The 22,797-nt window shown below is 44.3% G+C and overlaps 1 long non-coding RNA gene across 1 annotated transcript; it reads left to right on the top strand.

Moving 5' to 3' along the window:
- The first annotated feature begins 3,952 nt into the window (after positions 1-3,952).
- Positions 3,953-12,044, top strand: LOC122460696. Its single transcript, XR_006282161.1, has 3 exons — positions 3,953-4,034; positions 10,812-10,931; positions 11,679-12,044. It is a non-coding gene; the product is annotated as an uncharacterized LOC122460696 (long non-coding RNA).
- Positions 12,045-22,797: the final 10,753 nt, after the last annotated feature.

Here is a 22,797-nt window from a genome sequence, read left to right as displayed (position 1 = left end):
CATTTATTGCTGTTCTGCCTTCCAGTGGGTGGTCAGAGAATGTAACCAACTGGTGAAAATCCCTATTAAGTGGCTGGACTCACTGTATGGGCATATTCTGTGCATTCCCAAAGCTGAGCCTCCAACCAGGATGCTTGTGGGTGACAAGGAACAGCTCTCCCAGGAGATTCCCTCTGGCCCACCTGTCTCAGTTACAAGTGTCTGATCTTAGGAAAAGTTATCCATATATTTTCTTTTTGTGAATGAGTCCACAACAGAGTTCCCTTTCGCCATCATGTCATCACTTCCTTAATGTGACCTGCCCTGGCTATGGAATGGGTGGAATTTCTTTCAGAGCCTATCACCATCACGCTTTGCTGAGGCACTGCAGGGCAATACAAGTTGCTTCAGTGAGGACACTTGCAGCCCCTGCTAACCCAGAGTGAAGGAGGCAAGAGGTTGGAATCAAACCCAAGCCTTCATTGGACACTTCAGTTTGTTAGCTACAGGGTTACTTGGCTAGCCTCGGTATACTCCTTGATATTAAAGCAACACCAGCAAGGTGTTCTGCCCTCACCATTATAGCTCATAGTTATAGGAACACAGGAATTGCCAGACTGGGTTGGACACATGGTCCAGCTAGTCAGTATTCTGCTTCTGACAGTGGCCAGTATCAGGTGCTTTAGCACAAGATGTTAGAAGCTGGTTGGTAGCTAGTTATGGGATAAAGCTGCCTACAGGGAAAGCTTCCTTTGAATCCCAATAAGTGACTGGCTTATGTATTGCAGCATGAGGCTTTTTTATCCCTTAAAAAACTAATTAACTATCTACTGTAACTATGGATGAAGTCGGAGACGCTGTGACCCAGGTAGCAAATATTTGAAATTATGGCGAATGATTTTGGGCTGTGATTTGGGAAAATGTGAACTTCATGCAGGACATGGAGATTCTGTCCAATATAATCATTTTTTGTAAAAGGTAACGGTAGTTGATACTTTTCCTCTTCAAAGTGCTCTAGAAACACTAACTAGTTAATCCTCCCAACTCTCCTGTGGAATAGGTGGCGTTATCTCCATTTTTGAGGCAGAGAGGATAAGTGGTTTGCCCAAGGCCATAAGAGAAGCATTAGACCTGAGATAGGAAGTCAACAGAGCCAACCTCCAATAGACAATGCCTCGCTCTCTCAACGTGTGGCACAGCTTGACAATGTTTCCACCAGTCTCTTTGTTCTTTGTTAGACACAGGCCCCTTCGTGCTCCCACTTGGGTGATAGAGAAACAATAATGGGAAACATCACTGGCAAAAATGAGGGCCAGTTCCTCAGCCAGAACAAATCAATGAAACTCCATTGTCATCAATGGAGCTTCATCAGTTTACTCCAGCTGGGATTTCTTTCAAGTTTTCACAGACTTGAAACAACCTTTCCCCACAGAAACCACCTTGTGGCTGACGTACTTTGAGAGAATCCCTTATGGAGTGAGGTTATGGTCAGTAAAGGGTCTCTAAGCATGACTATTCTGTGTTCCATATCAGACTACTCCCCTTCAATGATTTCTGTCCAATATCAAAGTTGTTCAGTGTTTATAGATTGAACCAAGGTTTTTGTAGCCGGAAGCACTGCAAGTTTCACCTGGTATCTGAAAGATAAGATAGGTTCCTTCCAGCCATGTATGTAACTCAGAAGCCTGAACGTATTTCCAAATGTTTCCAAACTATATGAAACTTTTTGAGTCGGCAAACTTGGACAGAACTTTGCAAATGATTGATTTTAGGTTTAGTTTACATTCTGAGCAAAGGCACAGGGTGGTTCTTATTTTATTCATTCTCTTTTAATCACCCCTTCTGCTCTGCAGTCATCCCCCACAGTGAAGGTGCCAAGATCAGGACTTAGCTAGTAGCTTTATTGATGGGGAAAGCAGACTGGCACACAGCTCCCCCTTCTAGCATTGCATTGGCTCTGGAGTAGTGACTTGAGTGAAAACCTGTTTTTGCAGTATTTGGAGCAGTTTTCATGTTACTCAAGAGGCACAGAGGGAGCAGATGCGGAGAGTGTGTAGTCAATTCTCTGATCACAAATATGAAACTTTTGCCAAAGATGCTGACTTGACTTTGTGAAGGAAGGCAGAACTGACCAGCTGCAACCCTGCCACTCACCCACCATTGAACTCAGCTGACAGATGGCTTGGCATTTTTTAGGTCAGTGAATCAGCCATTCCTACCCTCACTGCTTTCCTAATATGTAACAAATATCAGCTCAAACACCATGCAGAAACATACCATAGAGTCCTTTTTTAATACTAATACACTTGGGTTGTTTGACCAGACTATTGCAAAACAATGCTAGTTCTTAGACATATGTGTGCTACTGTGTGGCTCCCGGCCCTAGCACCTTGGCAGGTGCTCTGGTCAACTTACGTGAGCAAGTTTCATCAGTAATTTTATGGGAGACCTCAAAGGAAAATCCAGTTGCTGCAGGAAGCATTGTTGGCAGCACTCTTGCCTTTGGGACAATGGTGAACTAAACAGGACAGCTAACGGTAAGAAACCCCAAATCATAACAGCTAACACCAGGTTCTTGACAAAGGATCAGATTCCCCAGTCCAGCCACTTTGCACCATGCTGTTGCTATCTTCTGGCCCTACAGCCCAGGAAGGATTACTCCAGGTATGGGGTGACCACATCCTCCTGTGATTTAGGGCAGCTCTACACTACCGGTTAAGTCAATCTAACTTACGTCGCTCAGGGGTATGAAAAAGCCTTTGCCCTGCCTTGAGTACTGCAAGTTTCGCGCTGTCCACACTGGTGCTATATCGGTGGGAGACGCTCTCCCTTCGACATACCTTCCACTTCTCGCCAAGGTGGAGTAATTATGCTGATGGGAGAGTGCTCTCCCATCGGTATAGTACGTCTTCACCAGACGTGCTGCACCAGTGCCGCTGCGCCGATGTAGCGCTGTAGCGTAGACTTGCCCTTAGAATTGATGTCACCACTTCTCTTCTGTGCTGGGAGCATAGCAGAGGAAAGGGGGCTGACTTCAGTGGCAACTGTTCTTAGAACCACTGAACATCAGGTGCAAAACTTCCCATTGCCCTGGACTGACTTTCATCCAGCTAAATGAACAGGTAACTGTGATTTGGAGAGAGAACCCAGACGGAAAAAGGAAACATTTCCGTGGCAGATTGATTTTGAAAAATGGCAGCTGTTTGAAGCAGCTGAAGAGGGAGACATTGGGAATGTTAACAGTCGTGCTGCTGGAGAGGGAGAGGTAGGCAGAATGCAGGCGAGGCTGCCATAGGAACACTTCATCAGATGGACGACACTGTCACCGATGTGGTATCTATATCAAGCGTGTACACTGCTGCAATAGCCTTTGAGAGGCAACATGGATGTAAGATAATATTGTTGATGATGATGAGAAGTAATTTACCTCAGTAATCTGCAAAATCACAGTCACTGCTGGTGTTTACTGCTGAACTTCCTAAAAACGCTGGGGCTGACTTGAAAATCTAGACTTTGTCGTTGATTGTTGGCTGACTGTTTATTTATTTTTCGTCTTGTACCCTGTCCAAGTGCTAAATCCTGCAGTCAGGGCTGGGTTTACAAGGAGGCGGCATAAACCTAGGGTGCTGAAGTTTTAGGGCCGTCCCACTGGCCCCAGGCCAGCTGGGATTAGCAGCAGCCAGGGTTGGAAGCCACGGCTCCAACATGGTTCTAGCCCAGCGTTAAGAGTAACCCATTATTACTGCTCCACACTGTGCTTCTGGTGTTGGACCGTCTAGCAACCAGCCCTGCCCGAGTCCTTCATCTGTGACTTTAATAGGAACTTTGCCCAAGCAGGCGCTGCAGCAGACCATGGCCTGAGATTTCATTTCTGTTGGTGCAAACAGAGTAAATGAATAACAGGAAGAAGAATTGAATCAAAGTGAGTGAATGCAGAGATGGGGCCTGAACCAATGATGTGCTGAGCAGCCTCCTCTCCCATGGGAGCCATTCGACTTGTGGGTGTGCAACAGCCTGCTGAATTGGGCACCTGCAGAATGCTCAAAGGCTTTGGGGTAGGGAGAGGCATGTTTATATAGTTATACATTGCTGTTTATACAGTTCCTGCAATGGCAGGCCTATCTTTGTCTGCCAGACTTTGGACTGTGTGTTTTGGGCTAAAAGTTCTGTGTTTTCCTTGTGGGTTAAAATTAGAAAGACGATAAAAAGAAAACAGCTCTCAAACACTGATTAGCCAGAATGAAAGCTTTTCTGCTACCCTGTCAAGTTGCTATGCTGGGGAGTATTGGGGAGGGGGAAGCTTTGCATCATTGGTAGCAACAAAAAGCCATCGGTCTTCTGGCACTTATATCCACTCCAGTGTTATTTACTCTGGAAAGACCTATCCATTTCTCCTATCCCTAACTGAACATAATAATGAACAAATAACAATAGTGAACAAAAAACAAGCATAAGGCAAATGATTATTACAGGCCCCTGCTAAGTTTGTGCTAGGCACTCATAGTGAAAGAGCGTCCCTGCCCAGAGAACTTACATTCTATCTTTGGTAGAATACGAGTTTAATGAATCTGTAAACTCAGGAGTAGTACCGAATGATTGGAGAATTGCTAATATAGTTCCTATTTTTAAGAAAGGAAAAAAAAGTGATCCGGGTAACTACAGGCCAGTTAGTTTGACATCTGTAGTATGCAAAGTCCTGGAAAAAATTTTGAAGGAGAAATTAGTTAAGGACATTGAAGTCAATGGTAAATGGGGCAAAATACAACATGGTTTTACAAAAGGTAGATCGTGCCAAACCAACCTAATCTCCTTTTTTGAAAAATGGTTTCAGAGTAGCAGCCGTGTTAGTCTGTATTCGCAAAAAGAAAAGGAGTACTTGTGGCACCTTAGAGACTAACAAATTTATTAGAGCATAAGCTTTCGTGAGCTACAGCTCACTTCATCGGATGCATTTGGTGGAAAAAACAGAGGAGAGATTTATATACACACACACACACAGAGAACATGAAACAATGGGTTTATCATACACACTGTAAGGAGAGTGATCACTTAAGATGAGCCATCACCAGCAGCGGGGAGGGGGGGGGGGGAAACCTTTCATGGTGACAAGCAAGGCAGGCTAATTCCAGCAGTTAACAAGAATATCAGAGGAACAGTGGGGGGTGGGGTGGGAGGGAGAAATACCATGGGGAAATAGTTTTACTTTGTGTAATGACTCATCCATTCCCAGTCTCTATTCAAGCCTAAGTTAATTGTATCCAGTTTGCAAATTAATTCCAATTCAGCAGTCTCTCATTGGAGTCTGTTTTTGAAGCTTTTTTGTTGAAGTATAGCCACTCTTAGGTCTGTGATCGAGTGACCAGAGAGATTGAAGTGTTCTCCAACTGGTTTTTGAATGTTATAATTCTTGACGTCTGATTTGTGTCCATTCATTCTTTTACGTAGAGACTGTCCAGTTTGGCCAATGTACATGGCAGAGGGGCATTGCTGGCACATGATGGCATAGATCACATTGGTAGATGCGCAGGTGAATGAGCCTCTGATAGTGTGGCTGATGTGATTAGGCCCTATGATGGTATCCCCTGAATAGATATGTGGACAGAGTTGGCAACGGGCTTTGTTGCAAGGATAGGTTCCTGGGTTAGCGGTTCTGTTGTGTGCGGATACTGGGTGGACTCCTCCTGAAGGTCGAAACAGCAGCCTGGATTTCTACATAGAGTGCTTCCGCCGACGTGCATGAGCTGAAATTGTGGAAAAGCAGCATCGCTTACCCCATAACCTCAGCCATGCAGAACACAGTGCCATCCACTGCCTCAGAAACAACTCTGACATCATAATCAAAAAGGCTGACAAAGAAGGTGCTGTCGTCATCATGAATAGGTCGGAGTATGAACAAGAGGCTACTAGGCAGCTCTCCAACACCACTTTCTACAAGCCATTACCCTCTGATCCCACTGAGAGTTACCAAAAGAAACTACAGCATTTGCTCAAGAAACTCCCTGAAAAAGCACAAGAACAAATCCGCACAGACACACCCCTGGAGCCCCGACCTGGGGTATTCTATCTGCTATCCAAGATCCATAAACCTGGAAATCCTGGACGCCCCATCATCTCAGGCATTGGCACCCTGACAGCAGGATTGTCTGGCTATGTAGACTCCCTCCTCAGGCCCTTCGTTACCAGCACCCCCAGCTATCTTCGAGACACCACTGACTTCCTGAGGAAACTACAGTCCATTGGTGATCTTCCTAAAAACACCATCCTAGCCACTATGGATATAGAAGCCCTCTACACCAACATTCCACACAAAGATGGACTACAAGCCGTCAGGAACAGTATCCCCGATACTGTCACGGCTAACCTGGTGGCTGAACTTTGTGACTTTGTCCTCACCCATAACTATTTCACATTTGGGGACAATGTATACCTTCAAATCAGCGGCACTGCGATGGGTACCCGCATGGCCCCACAGTATGCCAACATTTTTATGGCTGACTTAGAACAACGCTTCCTCAGCTCTCGTCCCCTAATGCCCCTACTCTACTTGCGCTACATTGATGACATCTTCATCATCTGGACCCATGGAAAAGAAGCTCTTGAGGAATTCCACCATGATTTCAACAATTTCCATCCCACCATCAACCTCAGCCTGGAGCAGTCCACACAAGAGATCCACTTCCTGGACACTACGGTTTTAATAAGCGATGGTCACATAAACACCACCCTATATCGGAAACCTACTGACCTCTATTCCTACCTACATGCCTCTAGCTTTCATCCAGATCATACCACTCGATCATTGTCTACAGCCAAGCGCTACGATATAACAGCATTTGCTCCAACCCCTCAGACAGAGACAAACACCTACAAGATCTCTATCATGCATTCCTACAACTACAATACCCACCTGCTGAAGTGAAGAAACAGATTGACAGAGCCAGAAGAGTACCCAGAAGTCACCTACTACAGGACAGGCCCAACAAAGAAAACAACAGAACGCCACTAGCCATCACCTTCAGCCCCCAACTAAAACCTCTCCAACGCATCATCAAGGATCTACAACCTATCCTGAAGGACGACCCATCACTCTCACAGATCTTGGGAGACAGACCAGTCCTTGCTTACAGACAGCCCCCCAATCTGAAGCAAATACTCACCAGCAACCACACACCACACAACAGAACCGCTAACCCAGGAACCTATCCTTGCAACAAAGCCCGTTGCCAACTCTGTCCACATATCTATTCAGGGGATACCATCATAGGGCCTAATCACATCAGCCACACTATCAGAGGCTCGTTCACCTGCGCATCTACCAATGTGATCTATGCCATCATGTGCCAGCAATGCCCCTCTGCCATGTACATTGGCCAAACTGGTCAGTCTCTACGTAAAAGAATGAATGGACACAAATCAGACGTCAAGAATTATAACATTCAAAAACCAGTTGGAGAACACTTCAATCTCTCTGGTCACTCGATCACAGACCTAAGAGTGGCTATACTTCAACAAAAAAGCTTCAAAAACAGACTCCAATGAGAGACTGCTGAATTGGAATTAATTTGCAAACTGGATACAATTAACTTAGGCTTGAATAGAGACTGGGAATGGATGAGTCATTACACAAAGTAAAACTATTTCCCCATGGTATTTCTCCCTCCCACCCCACCCCCCACTGTTCCTCTGATATTCTTGTTAACTGCTGGAATTAGCCTACCTTGCTTGTCACCATGAAAGGTTTTCCTCCTTTCCTCCCCCTGCTGCTGGTGATGGCTTATCTTAAGTGATCACTCTCCTTACAGTGTGTATGATAAACCCATTGTTTCATGTTCTCTGTGTGTGTGTATATAAATCTCTCCTCTGTTTTTTCCACCAAATGCATCCGATGAAGTGAGCTGTAGCTCACGAAAGCTTATGCTCTAATAAATTTGTTAGTCTCTAAGGTGCCACAAGTACTCCTTTTCTTTTTTTAAAAAAAGTAACAGATTTTTTAGATAAAGGAAATGCAGTGGATCTAATTTACCTAGATTTCAGTAAGGCATTTGATACCGTGCCACATGGGGAATTATTAGTTAAATTGGAGAAGATGGGGATCAATATGAACATCAAAAGGTGGATAAGGAATTGGTTAAAGGGGAGACTGCAACGGGTCCTACTGAAAGGAGAACTGTCAGGTTGGAGGGAGGTTATCAGTGGAGTTCCTCAGGGATCGGTTTTGGGACCAATCTTATTTAATCTTTTTATTACTGACCTTGGCACAAAAAGTGGGAGTGTGCTAATAAAGTTTTCAGATGATACGAAGCTGGGAGGTATTGCCAATTCAGAGAAGGATCGGGATATTATACAGGAGGATCTGGATGACCTTGTAAACTGGAGTAATAGTAATAGGATGAAATTTAATAGTGAGAAGTGTAAGGTTATGTATTTAGGGATTAATAACAAGAATTTTAGTTATAAATTGGGGACGCATCAATTAGAAGTAACGGAAGAGGAGAAGGACCTTGGAGTATTGGTTGATCATAGGATGACTATGAGCTGCCAATGTGATATGGCTGTGAAAAAAGCTAATGCGGTTTTGGGATGCATCAGGAGAGGCATTTCCAGTAGGGATAAGGAGGTTTTAGTACCATTATACAAGGCACTGGTGAGACCTCACCTAGAATACTGTGTGCAGTTCTGGTCTCCCATGTTTAAAAAGGATGAGTTCAAACTGGAGCAGGTACAGAGAAGAGCTACTGGGATGATCCGAGGAATGGAAAACTTGTCTTATGAAAGGAGACTTAAGGAGCTTGGCTTGTTTAGCCTAACTAAAAGAAGGTTGAGGGGAGATATGATTGCTCTCTATAAATATATCAGAGGGATAAATACAGGAGAGGGAGAGGAATTATTTCAGCTCAGCACCAATGTGGACACAAGAACAAATGGGTATAAACTGGTCACCAGGAAGTTTAGACTTGAAATTAGACGAAGGTTTCTAACCATCAGAGGAGTGAAGTTTTGGAATAGCCTTCCAAGGAAAGCAGTGGGGGCAAAAGATCTATCTGGTTTTAAGATTCTCCTCAATAAGTTTATGGAGGAGATGGTATGATGGGATAATGGGATTTTGGTAAGTAATTGATCTTTAAATATTCAGGGTAAATAGGCCTAATCCCCTGAGATGGGATATTAGATGGATGGGATCTGAGTTACTACAGAAAATTCTTTCCTGGGTATCTGGCTGGTGAATCTTGCCCATATGCTCAGGGTTTAGCTGATTGCCATATTTGGGGTCGGGAAGGAATTTTCCTCCAAGGCAGATTGGAGAGGCCCTGGAGGTTTTTGGGTGACTTGAGGGAGGCTTCTCTGCTCCTTGAAGTCTTTAAACCACGATTTGAGGACTTCAATAGCTCCGACATAGGTGAGGTTTTTCGTAGGAGCGGGTGGGTGAGATTCTGTGGCCTGCGCTGTGCAGGAGGTCAGACTAGATGTTCAGAATGGTCCCTTCTGACCTTAGTATCTATGAATCTATGAATCTACGAGGGACTAAACAGCAGAGCAGTGGAATCAAAGGGTTAGAATAAGACAGTATAACCTGTGCCTACATCATCCCAGCTCCTTAAACTACAAGAAGATATTCAGCCTCAAAAATGTGCCAGCTTTGACAGTCCCAGCACTGAGAAGAGAAGAAGGGGAAAGATTGGATGTCACTGTGGGTTCCCGGGACCCACAAAGAGCAAACCTGCTGTCCAGCTAGGCCTTTTAGTGTTGGGAGGAGCCAGCCACAAGGAGCCCAGTCAGATACCTCAGTGGACTAGCACAGCAGTTCTCAACCAGAGGCCTGGGGCCCACAGGGGGGCCACGAGCCGGTTTCCGGGGGTCCCACAAGCAGGACCAGCATTAGACTCACTGGGGCCCAGGACTCAAAGCCGAAGCCCTGCTGTGCAGGGCTGAAGCCTGAAACTCTGAGCCCCGCCACCCTGGGCTGAAGCCAAAGCCTAAGCAATTTAGCTTCGCAGGGCCCCCTGTGGAATGGGCCCCTGGGCAAATGCCAGGCTTGCTACCCCTTTTACTGCGGCCCCATCAAATGGGAACAATAGATCTTTCTCACAAGATGCATTAAAGGTACTCAAATACTATAGTTTATGAGGAAAGGGCAGTTAGCTATTTATTTTTCTCTCAAGATATATCTCTTTGTCACTTTTTCTTAATCTCCCTCTTTTCTCAGTTTTTCATTCTTTCTTTCCGCTAGCTTACCCCCTTTCCTCTTTCTTATTCTGTCTTTCTTGTGCACCTATCACAGGTTCGCAATCTTAACAGATCAACTCTTTCTCTGGCCACCTAACTGAAGTGAATTTGATTCTCAGGATATTATGCTGCTGGCGTCACCCCGGGGCCAAGAGAGACATGCAAAAACAAATACGGCGGTAACTTCCCACTTCGACCTCAGTGCTGACTGCAGCACCCCTCCATCTCCGGCTCTGGGCCTCCTTACGGGGCTCTGCCAGTACAGACCTCTACATACTATTCCAGGTCGAGCCGTCTCTTGAGCAGAGTACCAGAAAGTGTCACGTTTTGTTAGTCCTTGCTAAAATAGATATTTTCCTCTCTGAATGGAATAGTATTTTCATTAATAAAGCACCGGTTATATTCAAGGCAACCCATTGGTTTCTCCAGTCAACACACAAGTGCCCCTGGCATTTGGGGCACGGGCTTGGGGGCTTGACCTCTGAACCAGTATCACTGTTTAAGCAAATGAGGCCTCCTCCCGGCTGTTACAGGGAGATAGGCCTTTTGTGAGACCTTGGCTTGACTGTCCTTTCTGTGACCTTGGAACCTGATTTTTTTTCCTACAGCTGAACAAATCAACACCAGGGTGAGGATGTGGGAAGAGAAAGGAAAGTAGACATTGGAGCAGACTATGCTGCAAAACATTCACTTTCACCACTGTAGCAGAAGACTCGCAAGCATCATAGGTGAGTGAATTGGGGTAGTTAAAGTAGGCTGCTGTTGGCATGGGAAGCTGTGTTGTCCCACCCCAGTTAATAGCAGTAGTAAATAATAAAAGTTTTCACTCCCTTCCCTTTTCATTTGATCTGGGGGCCTCCAAGGGCTTAACAAAGGTAGGAAAGTGTAATTGTCTCCATGGAATATTGATCATAGTGCTGTCAGAGGACATTCTCCGGATTAGACACTCTCTGTATGCTTGATGCTGTTCCTGAGAGCTCAGTTAATATAGCAGCAGACAAAGGAAAAATCTTCTCAGTGGGGCAGTTGGCACTCATGCTGCTGGTGAGAAGTGGGAGGTAGGGCTCCTGTTGTTGGTGTTGCAAGTGAGCACAGGTGAGATCAGAGATGTGGAACTCACAATATGCAGGTGCGTAGGCGGGGTTCCTGCTGCGGGTGAGGGGGGAAAGTGGGACTTATCATGCTGGAGGAGGAGGCAGGTCTTGCATCGTGGGTGAGGTAGGTCTCATGTTGCGGCAAAAGGCAGGGCTCATGCTGCAGGTGCGGTGAAGGAAGTTGGACTTGCCATGGGCCTGATCCAAAGACATCAAAATCAATGGAAAGGCTCCCAGTGCCAGCAAAGTTGGGGAAGCATGAATATCTATGTTTGCCATGCAGGTGCTGTGCAAATAACTCCTGAGGTTCAGCAGCACCTGGCTGGAACCCCATTCACAACATTGCATATAAACACGGTGCTTTCTGTGTTCTCTTTATAGACTGCAAACATATAGCACATGACCATAGAGATGACCTTCTAGGCATGCTGTAAAGCCTCCCTTTTTCCCCACAGGCATTTGGAGAAGACAGGGGTTGTAGACAGAAGAAGAGGATAGTATGTTGGAGATGGATATAGGCGCAGTCTTGCAGTTTTCCTGGTGGGGTAGAGGGTTACTGGCTAACTGAAGAATTGTGTGATTAGATTTTGGAAGGACTGAATTAGTATAGTGAAAATGTAAAAGATTGTAGTTGTGTGTGTTAATCAATATAAGATGCCCAGAGCTTAGGCTAGGTTCTGGATTCACTGAACTGATTAAGTATTATAGCTGGTGTTGGTCGCTCCCACTATAGTTAAACAGTTTTCTCTGTAACCCTTTGAATTCACATACTCCTTTGCTAGATTCACCTTTTAGGCTGAAATTTTCCAGACTCAGTCTCTGCCAGAAGGTGAACTTTCATTCTGGATAATTTGAAGCTGTATGAGCTTTTCTTCAAGGCACCTTGTGCACTAGGGAACCCCTTTAAACCGGTGATTTTAGAGGCCAGGGAGAATTCCAGTGGGACAGCCCTGCTAGGGCATGGGAGCAGAGCCGCAATGGGGACAGGGCCATGCAGGGGCATGGAGAGTCTCAGCAGATGATCTACACCCCAGTGTACATTGAGGATTTGACAGGGTTTGTGGCCTGGACCCCTAAATACTTCTGTAAGGAGAGGTGGACAAGTGATGCCCCCTGAAGGAAATATGCAGAGGAAGTTCTATAAGGGCCTTGTGGATTTTCCTGGCCCTCAGTCCCTAGGACATATGAATGTCCAACAGGGGTCCACTCTGTGTGTCCCCCACCCCAGTTAAAATCATGAGTAGTCACTGGATCAGGTCCTGTGAGAGTCACTATAAAATCTGACATGCTTAGAAGAATATTAGACCTACCAACTTAGTTTAGATGGTGGGAAGTAGTGAGGGCCATTTTTATGTATGTCACAAGAAAACACAAAGGTACCAACATGGTGTTACTTGACTAGCACTGTAGTATTTTGTATACATATTTTTTTCTGGTTAAATACTTTGTTTAATACACATTGTTTTATTTTTCTCATATACTCTAAGAATACAGGATGTGTGGTGTGGTTGAATTAACCTTGCTGTTGGCATCTTAACTTTCTGCTTATTTGTGATTTTTAACTGTGCATACTGCACATTACAGTAAACTAACTCTTTGCCTTTAATATATATTGTATAGAAAACTACCTTAAAAGAACATTAAGACTGCAAGGTCAAGTACTCAGAAGGAAGGAATTGCCAGAATTAAGGTTGTCCATGGCCACTAATTGTGTGTCACCAGAATACATAGGGTTAGATTTTCAGTGGTGCTGAGCACTCACAACTGTAACTGAAGTCAATGGGAGCTGTTCTTTGACCGCAGAAAGTGCTATCAAAAAACTAAGTGTTCTGAAAAATCAAAGCCTGCGTGTCTCCAATTGGACACACAACATTTGTAGAAATGTTTGATAATTTTTGCCTTAATCTCTCTGTGACTCAGTTCTCCGGCTGTAAAGTGGGGATAATTATAACAGCTAATCTCACAGATCTGTTGTGAGGATAAATTAATTAATGTTTGGGTCAATGCATTCTGATAGTTTGGTGAGAGCACCATGGAAATGAATAATTCAGTGCAGAGTTTGGACAGTGTACAGAAAATAAGGCCTGGGGCCACATACTGAACGCAGAGCACAAAAAAGTCTTGAATAACTACCCATTCGCTAAATAAGGCAGGAGTCCTGTGGGAAAAATGGTATGTGATTGTGTAATTAAAGACTGTATCATAATGCATACACAGAAGGGAGCAACCTTAAGTCTGGCATTTCCTAACTCTTGAGTGCTCGTCTTTGCAACCTTACTGTTCTTTTAATTTAGTTTTTTAACATAATTTATTATAGAATATGCTGACTCCTAATGTGGCACAATATGTTTTGAATCTATAAATTCACCAGTAAGATTTTGTATGAGAGTGCAATTTGGATGTGAATGCCTTATGGAGTGCAGGAGTGTATTATTAATAGCATTGTAGGCGATGTGAAGGCGGCAAGCAAAAAATGCTAGAGATTTTCCCCCTAACTTCATATTTCTGTGCTTTTAAGGTTTCTGATGGGCAGGGTATGGTGTGATAAAATCTTAGCTTGTCACTAAATGTAATTTTTGGTTGTGTTAATACATATTTATGACAGAATATGCCAACGCATCATATATACAATATATTTTAAATGTCATGCAAATCAGCCAGTTTGGTGACTGGAAAATACACATTGCATATTTGAGAGAGAGAATGTCTAAGAGGTCTAGAACATCGCCATTACAAGATCACAGTTTCCTGAAGCTAGATTAAAGCTAGAACCTGAGATAAGACAATATCTGATGAAGTGAGCTGTAGCTCACGAAAGCTTATGCTCTAATAAATTTGTTAGTCTCTAAGGTGCCACAAGTACTCCTTTTCTTTTTGCGAATACAGACTAACACGGCTGCTACTCTGAAACCTATATTTCAACTGAGACACATTGATCTTCTGACATTGTTTGGTGACAGTGACTTTATCTCTACTACAGCAGTCAGATTTGATCACTGCGTTTGATGGATACTGGTGGAATAAAACCAGAATTTCTCCTTGTCAACCTGATCAAAAGTGCTTCAAGGGGCACTGGATCAGGTCCTGTGAGAGCCACTATAAAATCTGGCATGCTTAGAAGAATATTAGACCTACCAACTTAGTTTAGATGATGGAAAGTAGTAAGGGCCATTTTTATGTTTGTCACAAGAAAAACTCATCCTCGCACCATCATGATTTTGCTTCACAAAGCAAAGCAATCTTAACAACACAATGAGAGATGACATTGTGCTGGTCTGATATCATGTTTAGGGAATGTCTATGACTCTGCACACCGTTTTTGGAGTACTCTGGACTGCCCCATTTAATTTGTCATCTCACAATATTTGGGAAACATAGTAATCTTTAACCCATGAGAACATGTTGAACCTCTGCTGCTCGACCCATTTGCTGGAGGCCTGGGATAAAATGTAAACACACAGAATTCTGTCACAGATGTAAGCATGTTATTTCTAGGAGCATAGAAACATTGGAATGGCCACACTGCATCAGACTCATGGTCCAGCTAGTCCAATAACCTATCTCTGACACTGGCCAGCACCAGATACTTCACAGGAAGGTTGACAAAGACCCTACACTGGGCAGATGTGGAATAATCCTAATCTCTAATAGTCCGAGATGGTCTTAAACCCAGTGGCATGAGAGGCTTTTTTTTTTATCTCTTTCTAAAATTATTGTTAGCGATAACTATATACATCTGGATATTTCTGTTACCCATATAAATGTCCAATCCCTTTTTGAATCTAGCAAAGTTCTTGGTCTCAACTATGTCCCTAAATATTTTTGCTATAGTATTACTATTTTTATAGTGCCATAGGCATGCATGACACTTTATAGATGTCAAGTAAATTCTTACCCTGAAGAAGTTACAACTGAGTTGAGAGTTGAGAATCCAAGTACAGAACCATACCTTCAAATCAGAGAGGGAGAGATAAAGGTGAAGAGAGAAGGAGGAGCAGAGGGAGAAGAATCAGAAAAGAATGGAGGACAAGTGAAACAAGCAAGCAGGCAAGGAACAGAAATTGAGGGAAAGCCACGGATTTTACCCCAAGCTGCCAGCACATTAACATTGAAATCTCAACTTGGATCTGGATCTGTTGACACAAATCAGACACTTGCACAGGGGTTGGAAGCAATTTTACCTGTTACATTCCAAGTGCTTTCGATGTTAGCAACATAAACTTCATGGCCTGGAGTGATTGTATTACATCTGCCTGTCCCTTATCTGCTATGTAATCTCATGGCCTGAAGACATTATGTACTCTCTAGCCTTTCTCTGATAAAAATAAAGCATATAAACACACACACACACACACACACACACACAATCCCAAGCCAAAAATTCCCTTAGGGGAACATGCTGTGACTAGATAAGAGCAGGCTAGATGGCACATAGCTACCTCTTATGCTGATTGGGACAACTGGTGAGGAGGGGTGGAGGACAGAGAATGGAATGAGGTGGTTGGGGGACGGATAATGAGAGAAGGAGTAGAGAGGATGGGAAAGAAAGTAAAGAGGCAGAATGGAGCAAGGAGAAGAGAGCCAAAGGAACCTGATGGGGACATTATTGGTCTCTTGGAATTGTAAAAAGTGGCTTTAAACATAAGTGTAGTGGCTGAAAAGTAACATTTAAAAAACTGACCTTTCAGGAGCATGTGCAACTGGCCCTTCTTGGGCTATCACTGGAATATGAAAAGAGGACCTTCAGCACCAAAAGAATGAGCCTCTATCAGTTGAAGAAATACATCCCATTATAGGCACCTATAATGGACTCATTATATGGACCTGCTACTAGAGGGCAATAACCCTTATGGGTTACACAAGTATGTAACAACTCTCCCTGATGTTCTTTGTGCCGCATCCTAAAACCAATGTTTTATCATGTGTAGTGCATGGATCTGGTTTTGGGGCAGATACTTCTGAGTTTTAATTCCAGCTCTGCAACTGATCTCCTCTTGGGCCTTAGGCAAGTCTCTTAATTCTGTGTCTCCATGTCTTCTGTTGTAAAATGAGGATAATCTATACACCTCAAAGAGGTGCTGGGAGGGTTCTTTAGTTAAGGTTTGCATAGTTCTTTGAAACGTGATGGACTAAGTGTTATTGAGGTGGAGGGGAGGAGAATGAGAGATAGGGGCGGAAGGATAGATGATAGAGAAAGAGATGGAGAAGGATAATGAGAGGAGGTGGACTGAGACAATGTGGGGAAAGAAAAAAGAAACATGGATAGCTCAGCACCTCTGAAAATCAGGCCACTGGTCTATGCCTGAATTTCCACACCTGAGTAATAACACATGGCCAGATAGCGCCTTTGTATATCAATATGCTACACTAAGGTTTACTCCCAATTTAAGACCCTTTTGCACCACCCAAGCAGGGTAAAGGTGCCTTAGAGTACCTGAGAATCAGGCCCATTGTGAAGCTTAATTGGCCAGTAGTTGGACAGTGTCTTTAAAATGTAAAGAGCCATCAAAATGCTTATTATTTGATCATGTATCCCTATAATGTGATTGTCAATGATCGTACCATTGGCATAAACTTTTCCTAAAATAGCAACCCTGCTCACTTTTGAAGTGTGCTTCATTCAAAGGTAGGTAAGCACTGTATTGTCAAACTCATTTCCATTCCCCTGCTCTAACTTCTAGACCAGGTGCCCTCTCCCTTTTCCTACAGTAATTGAAAACATCTGAAAATTCTTCCTTGGCCTTTCCTTTCCTTTCCTTTCCTTTCCTTTCCTTTCCTTTCCTTATTCTTCAATATTTTAAGGAGAACATTAATCTAAAACTTGGATTAAATCCTTATTTTATCACACTAACACTCACCACAATGTAATAACTTGAGTTGCAGTTTGCCTGCTCTTTGACAAACCAACACAAGAGAAGAAGACAGTCCCTCAGTGGGAGCTCAGCTGCATGCCAGTGGGATATTTTATATTTATATACTTGACTCAACCGGTGGGAGCATGTAGTTAACCCAGAAGACAACTATTAGTGGACAGAGCTATGTGAAAACATTCCCACCTCCTACTGGTTTCGCTGATGGGGGATGAACAATTTTTTCACATATGTTCTTTGCAAAGAAAAACAGTTCTTGTTTTTGTCTTGAGCTAAAAATGTAGAAGGTGTGATGGTTTTGTATGGATCAGCTTATGGACCTTCCACTGCCCCCACTCCCTGCTTCCATGCACTTATTAATATTCATATTGCAGTGGGGCATAGAGATTTCCACCACTATCAGGGCCCTGTTGTACTAAGTGCTGTATTTACCCTGCAGAAAATGTCAGTCTGCCCCAAAGAGCTTACAATCTAAGTAAACAAGACAGACAAAACGTGAGAGAAAGAAAGGATTTATTAGCCCCATTACAGAGTGGGAACTGAAGCACAGAAAGATCAAGGGACAGATTTTCAAAAGAGTCTCTTTCCCAACTAGGCATCAAAATAAATGACCCCTGGGTGCTGAGCTCTGAAGACCTGGCCATAAGTGTCACAAAGGGAGTTACAGCACTTTTTGGAAAACGTTGCCAATTTTTTTGCTGCCCAAATGGGAGCTGAGTTCTTTTGAACACCTGACCCCACCTCTTGGATGCAGGGCAGCTGAGTGGCTCCATGTGACTTGCCCAAGGTCACACAGGTAGATTAGGGCAGAGCCAGCAATTGAGGCTCAATCTCCTCAGGCCCAGGCCAACACCTTAACCACAAGACCAACCTTCCTCACCATTTTTGCCCACCATGTTGTGCCAGTCATTTGTGCTGGGAAGGCCCTGCCATAGAGAGGGAGAAGGTTATCCAGCCCATGGCGTGCCACTGTGACTTATGTCCAACTCCACTCCTCCTCTGGATACTCTGCATGAGACTGTGAGAAAGGACACTGACCAGGGACAATGATTAACAAAGCTTTTCTTGCAATCAACAATCTTCAGGCCATTCTGAATTAGTGTAGCGTACATCCCATGGGAACGAATAGTCCCCATTAACTCAATGTAGGACCAGTTAGAACAGACAGTGAATATAATTAGCATGCTCGGGAGAATACATCTAAAGTTGTTTGGCACATTCCTTAGACCAGTCAGCAGCAAAATTGTTCTCACAGCTGTTCCACCCCCCTACCTTCTTCAAAAATAAAGCTCTTTGGCCTTAACTCACCACAAAGCCTGCCATATCAACTCCCAAGTCCTTTAGCTCCCATGACCTCTTCTGATTCTCAGCCTCAGACACTTTCCACAGACTCCTAGGGTATTGAATATGCTCTACACATGGGGTTCCATTCTGAGCCCCACCATGTCCTCCCCTTTGTTCTGCTTTGGGCCCTAGAGCAGACCTAAACTGCTAGTTGGGGGTCCCCCAAGTGTAAGAGGAACCAGCATACCTGTCCCTGTGTCACCCACCTGTACACAGTACCTTTGTGCACACAGAATAGAGGCATTAGACTAAAGAACCACTATTTCCGCAAACAAAACCCATTTTGCGTGAAGAATGTTTCTGAAGAGTGAATATTAATGGCTCTGAACATATCTGACTGAAAGTGGAGTTTGGAATTTGAAGAGATATTGGTCATCACTATTTCTGCAGAGTTCAACCAGTTCTATTCTTCACCCTGTTTACGATGTAATAATACCTAACAAGGCACCCTCACTTGGGGGAAATAAGTAAGGCTGTGTGAATATGGCAATGTTCTTTCTTCATGATCTTTCCTTACAATTATTTCTTGCAATTCTGCTGCAGGTCATTGTAATAGAATTTTTTGCAAATGGCAGTTTCCAAATCAAATTTCAAGATTTTGCATCTTTTTGTGGCAAAATACCCAACCTCTTCATGTTTCCCAGAAAGAATTTTCAAAATATTTTTTTTAATTTAAGGGAGTCGCTTGAAAATAGCACTTCAGTCTTATGTGCAATTAAATGGTCCAATTTGACATAATAAGATACCCTTTCTCAAACAACAGCAGCAAACAGATGGCACCCAATGAAAAGGACATTTTGGACTAGTTTTTCAAAACTGAAACTAAACAAATCTATTTTCAAAGGTTTAATTTTGTTGTGATGATCTCATTGCACACAGCCATAGAAATAAACAGAAGGAGCAGGGGAACAAAGAATAAAAATATATGAGAGGGAAACAGATGTTCTTTGCCTGAAGGTCACAACTACCTTGCCCTTCCCACCTTGCCAAGTGGGAGATGGGGCCCAGCTAGATCTCAGCTATATCTGAAAGGGGTGCTGGCAGGAAGCAGATGTCTGGTTGGAGAAGACTGAGAACCCCAGCCTCTTTTGCCCCCCTGAGGGACAGGGAGAACCTAGCTTGGACAATTCTTTTTGCACCGGTTGCTAGTGCTGCTCCACCTACTGGAGGAAAGGCTTAGAGCCCTAGAAACTCCCCAGACGGTCACCAGCTCCTCCTGCTGGTCTCACTTCATATTCTACCATCTGAGTCGACCTCATATCACCAGCCAGTGAAGAGGCAGGAGGAAGGAGATGATGCAGTAGCTGAGTGCCTGCAAGACATGGAGGCACTTCAGTCTTCCTATGGCAGACACCAGGAATTGAACTGGGGACATCTAGAGCTAAAAAAACATGTATCTGTAGCTTCAGCTAAAGAGACAGCCTCTTTTGCTGAGAGCTTTAATAGAGTCCCATTCTCTGTGGATCAGGGACAGATGGGAACACCTAACACATACTGACCCTTGGGTTATATAACATTATGGCCAGTGCAGGGACCGAGGTGGAAGGCTTTGCACCTTCTCTATTCAGCAGCAGGCAGGGGCTGGATCTGGCACAGGCTAGGCTCCCCTAACTTGTGCCCATGGCTACCCTCCCTTCTTTGTTGCTGCAACCAACAATCACCTGAGCACTAGACTGCCCTGGTCACACCTCCTCTGCCTGATCCATCCCCCTTCTGCCTTCAGTATACTCCCCACTCCATCTTGAAGTACTCCTTGCAATAGAGGTTCCAGTGAGGAGCTGGTGAAGAGGCCCTCTCTGGCAGTGTTATTCGTTATGAGTGTGTGTGTGTGCGCAGGGTGGGGGGAGAGAGACATCCCTTAATTCCCACTCCTTGCAATGCTCAGTCTGTCCCTGTGAGTTCAGCTCCAGGAGCTAAGCCACTTCTGAGCCATTAGAACTGCCATAGGCCAGCAGAGATGGAGCGCGAACAGGATCAGGCACCCTGGGACAATGGTGATGCTATAGAGTGGCCAGACCACAGCAAATACATACAGCTCAGCAGCAGGGAAAAGGTACTTTGTTCCTTTAAGTTTTCTACTTTGAGGTGTCAAAACAAGTTCAAAAGAGTGAGCATGGGGGGGGGGGGCTAATCTCTTATCCGGAACACCTATGAGCAGCGTTGTTTTTCAGGAACGTGGCTTTCAAGGTCTTCCTTGCAGTGGCAGCAGCTTGCTAAGAGACTATGTTGTTATTAAATGAATGGATTACATTACAATTCAGAAGAAGATACTGGATGCTAAAGCCATAGGTTCAAATCCCTGAAAAGAGCCTGCTGCCAAGCCCCAGTGTACTGAGCCAGAGCACCTGGCTGGGTGCCCACTCCATGCCTCTGATTCCACAAGAAAAGGCACACCGAGAATTCTCAGAACCAGGCTAGGATAATATTTGCTCAGAATATGTTAAAGCTTAATACCAGTGATCCCAGGGGCTTCCTGAACATGTCCCACATATGGCACATTTCCAGGCTTTATCTGACCCTCCACCTCCTCACACGTTCACAACCGGGTGCTGTCTAATGAGCATGAAGCAATATAATGCCCCACTCCTCGGGTTAGATGGAATGAATGTCGCCGCCTAGCTAAAAACAAAGCCCTGCACTAGATCTTTGATACATGTACAAGGAGTATCTTGCTGATCCTCAGCTTGGGGTTGGTCATAGTACTTTTGAGTCTTTTGCCCCAGGGCCCCTAGGGGACCCCTTACTCCTGGGCAATCTGACTGTTCATGGCAGGAGTTCAGGTCATTCATGGGCCTTTTTCAGAGACCAATTTACAGTCCCCTTGTCTCTCACCCCTGGTGGCACTTCCCAAGTCCCACAGCTGGAAGCAGCCCTCCAGAGCTTCGTTTATATTGAGTTTGTAGTGTCAATCTGCCCCAGACCAAAGCGGTTGAATGAAAAGGTTAGCAGCTGCCTCAGGCTGAGCTCCCCTTGCTACTGGAGCTCACTAGAAGTCCCCGGCAGCCTCCCTTTCCTGGGAAAATTCCCCCCCCCCCCCCCCACACACACACTTTCTGCAGCCAGTCTCATCCTTTTAAGCTCACTTCTCCAGGTGAACCATGTTCTGCTGGTGTGCCTAATGGACGCTGCCTGAGTGCAGGCGTGCTAGCTAGCCTTTGCACAAGTGGGATGGGGGGGGTGTCCCATCACACTCACAGATAAGCTGAAGGCACAAGGTCGTCTGGGAGTTAATCCTGCCAAAAACAGTGACACCAACACAAAGGCCTTCCAGTGGTAGTGCTGGGATTAGCAACACAGAAATCCCAAGAGAAGAATTGAGCCACTTGCTAGGGCTAGTCACAAAGTCTCTGTTGAAACTTTTTTTTGCTAGAAAATTGGATGTTGGGGCAAATGAAATTTTTTTGCAGAAAGTATCTGCCCTCCTTGAAATTTTTAAAGTTTTTTTAAAGTTTTTGTCGCACAACTGAAACATTTTTGGTTTTCTGATGAAAAGTTGAAATTTTCTGATGAAAACATCTATGAAAACAAACATTTTTTTCATTTTTGTCAAAAATTTTCCATGGGGGTGGGGGGACAGGTATATTTTCTGACAAGCTCTGCTGCTTGGCAAAGCTCTTTAATCAATGGGTCAGGGTCAGGGAGCAATATTCCAGCTCCTATAGCAGAATTGCTGGTACTGAAAAGCTGATACAGCTCTGGCTTGTTGAAGTCTGGATATAGGCAAGGAAGTATTAGCTTAAGATAAAGTCAGCCAGTCCTGCCATGCCAATAGCAAGCAAGACTCCTAAAGGTTTTATGACAAAATGCAAATGCACACATAGAAAGTTGACCAATAAGGAATTTGCCAGATACGGAAGTACAAATTAGCCACATCCCATAACACTATTCTGCTCCCAGGGAGTGAAGCACAGAGGGGAAGTCTGTTCTGTACATCTTTCTTTAGTAACTATAACTTGATGTCCAAGGAGACAGTTCCAATAATGCATGTAAACTGGATGGTGCAGCAAAAGGGACTAGAGAAGGAGTGACTATCAAGAGTACAGGGATGGAACAGGCTAGAGGGATCAGTAGTGACAGTTTGGCAAATTAAACAGACACTGGACAGTGCTCTTAGCCTAAATAAATGTACAGCAGAGAAACTCAAAGTTCCCCTTTGTAAGAGGTATGATGGCCATATAGCCCCTCCAAAAGATGGTGTGACATATCCAGGTACCACAGAGACAGTTGCAATGAAGAATTCCCAGAGGAAAAGCAGACTGGGGAAGGGGTGGAGGGAAACAAAAGGC

This window comes from Dermochelys coriacea, chromosome 6 (assembly GCF_009764565.3).
Source record: "Dermochelys coriacea isolate rDerCor1 chromosome 6, rDerCor1.pri.v4, whole genome shotgun sequence".
Classification (NCBI taxonomy): Eukaryota; Metazoa; Chordata; order Testudines; family Dermochelyidae; genus Dermochelys; species Dermochelys coriacea.
Note: the sequence above shows the minus strand (reverse complement) of the source record. Positions and strands in the feature narration are given on the sequence as shown.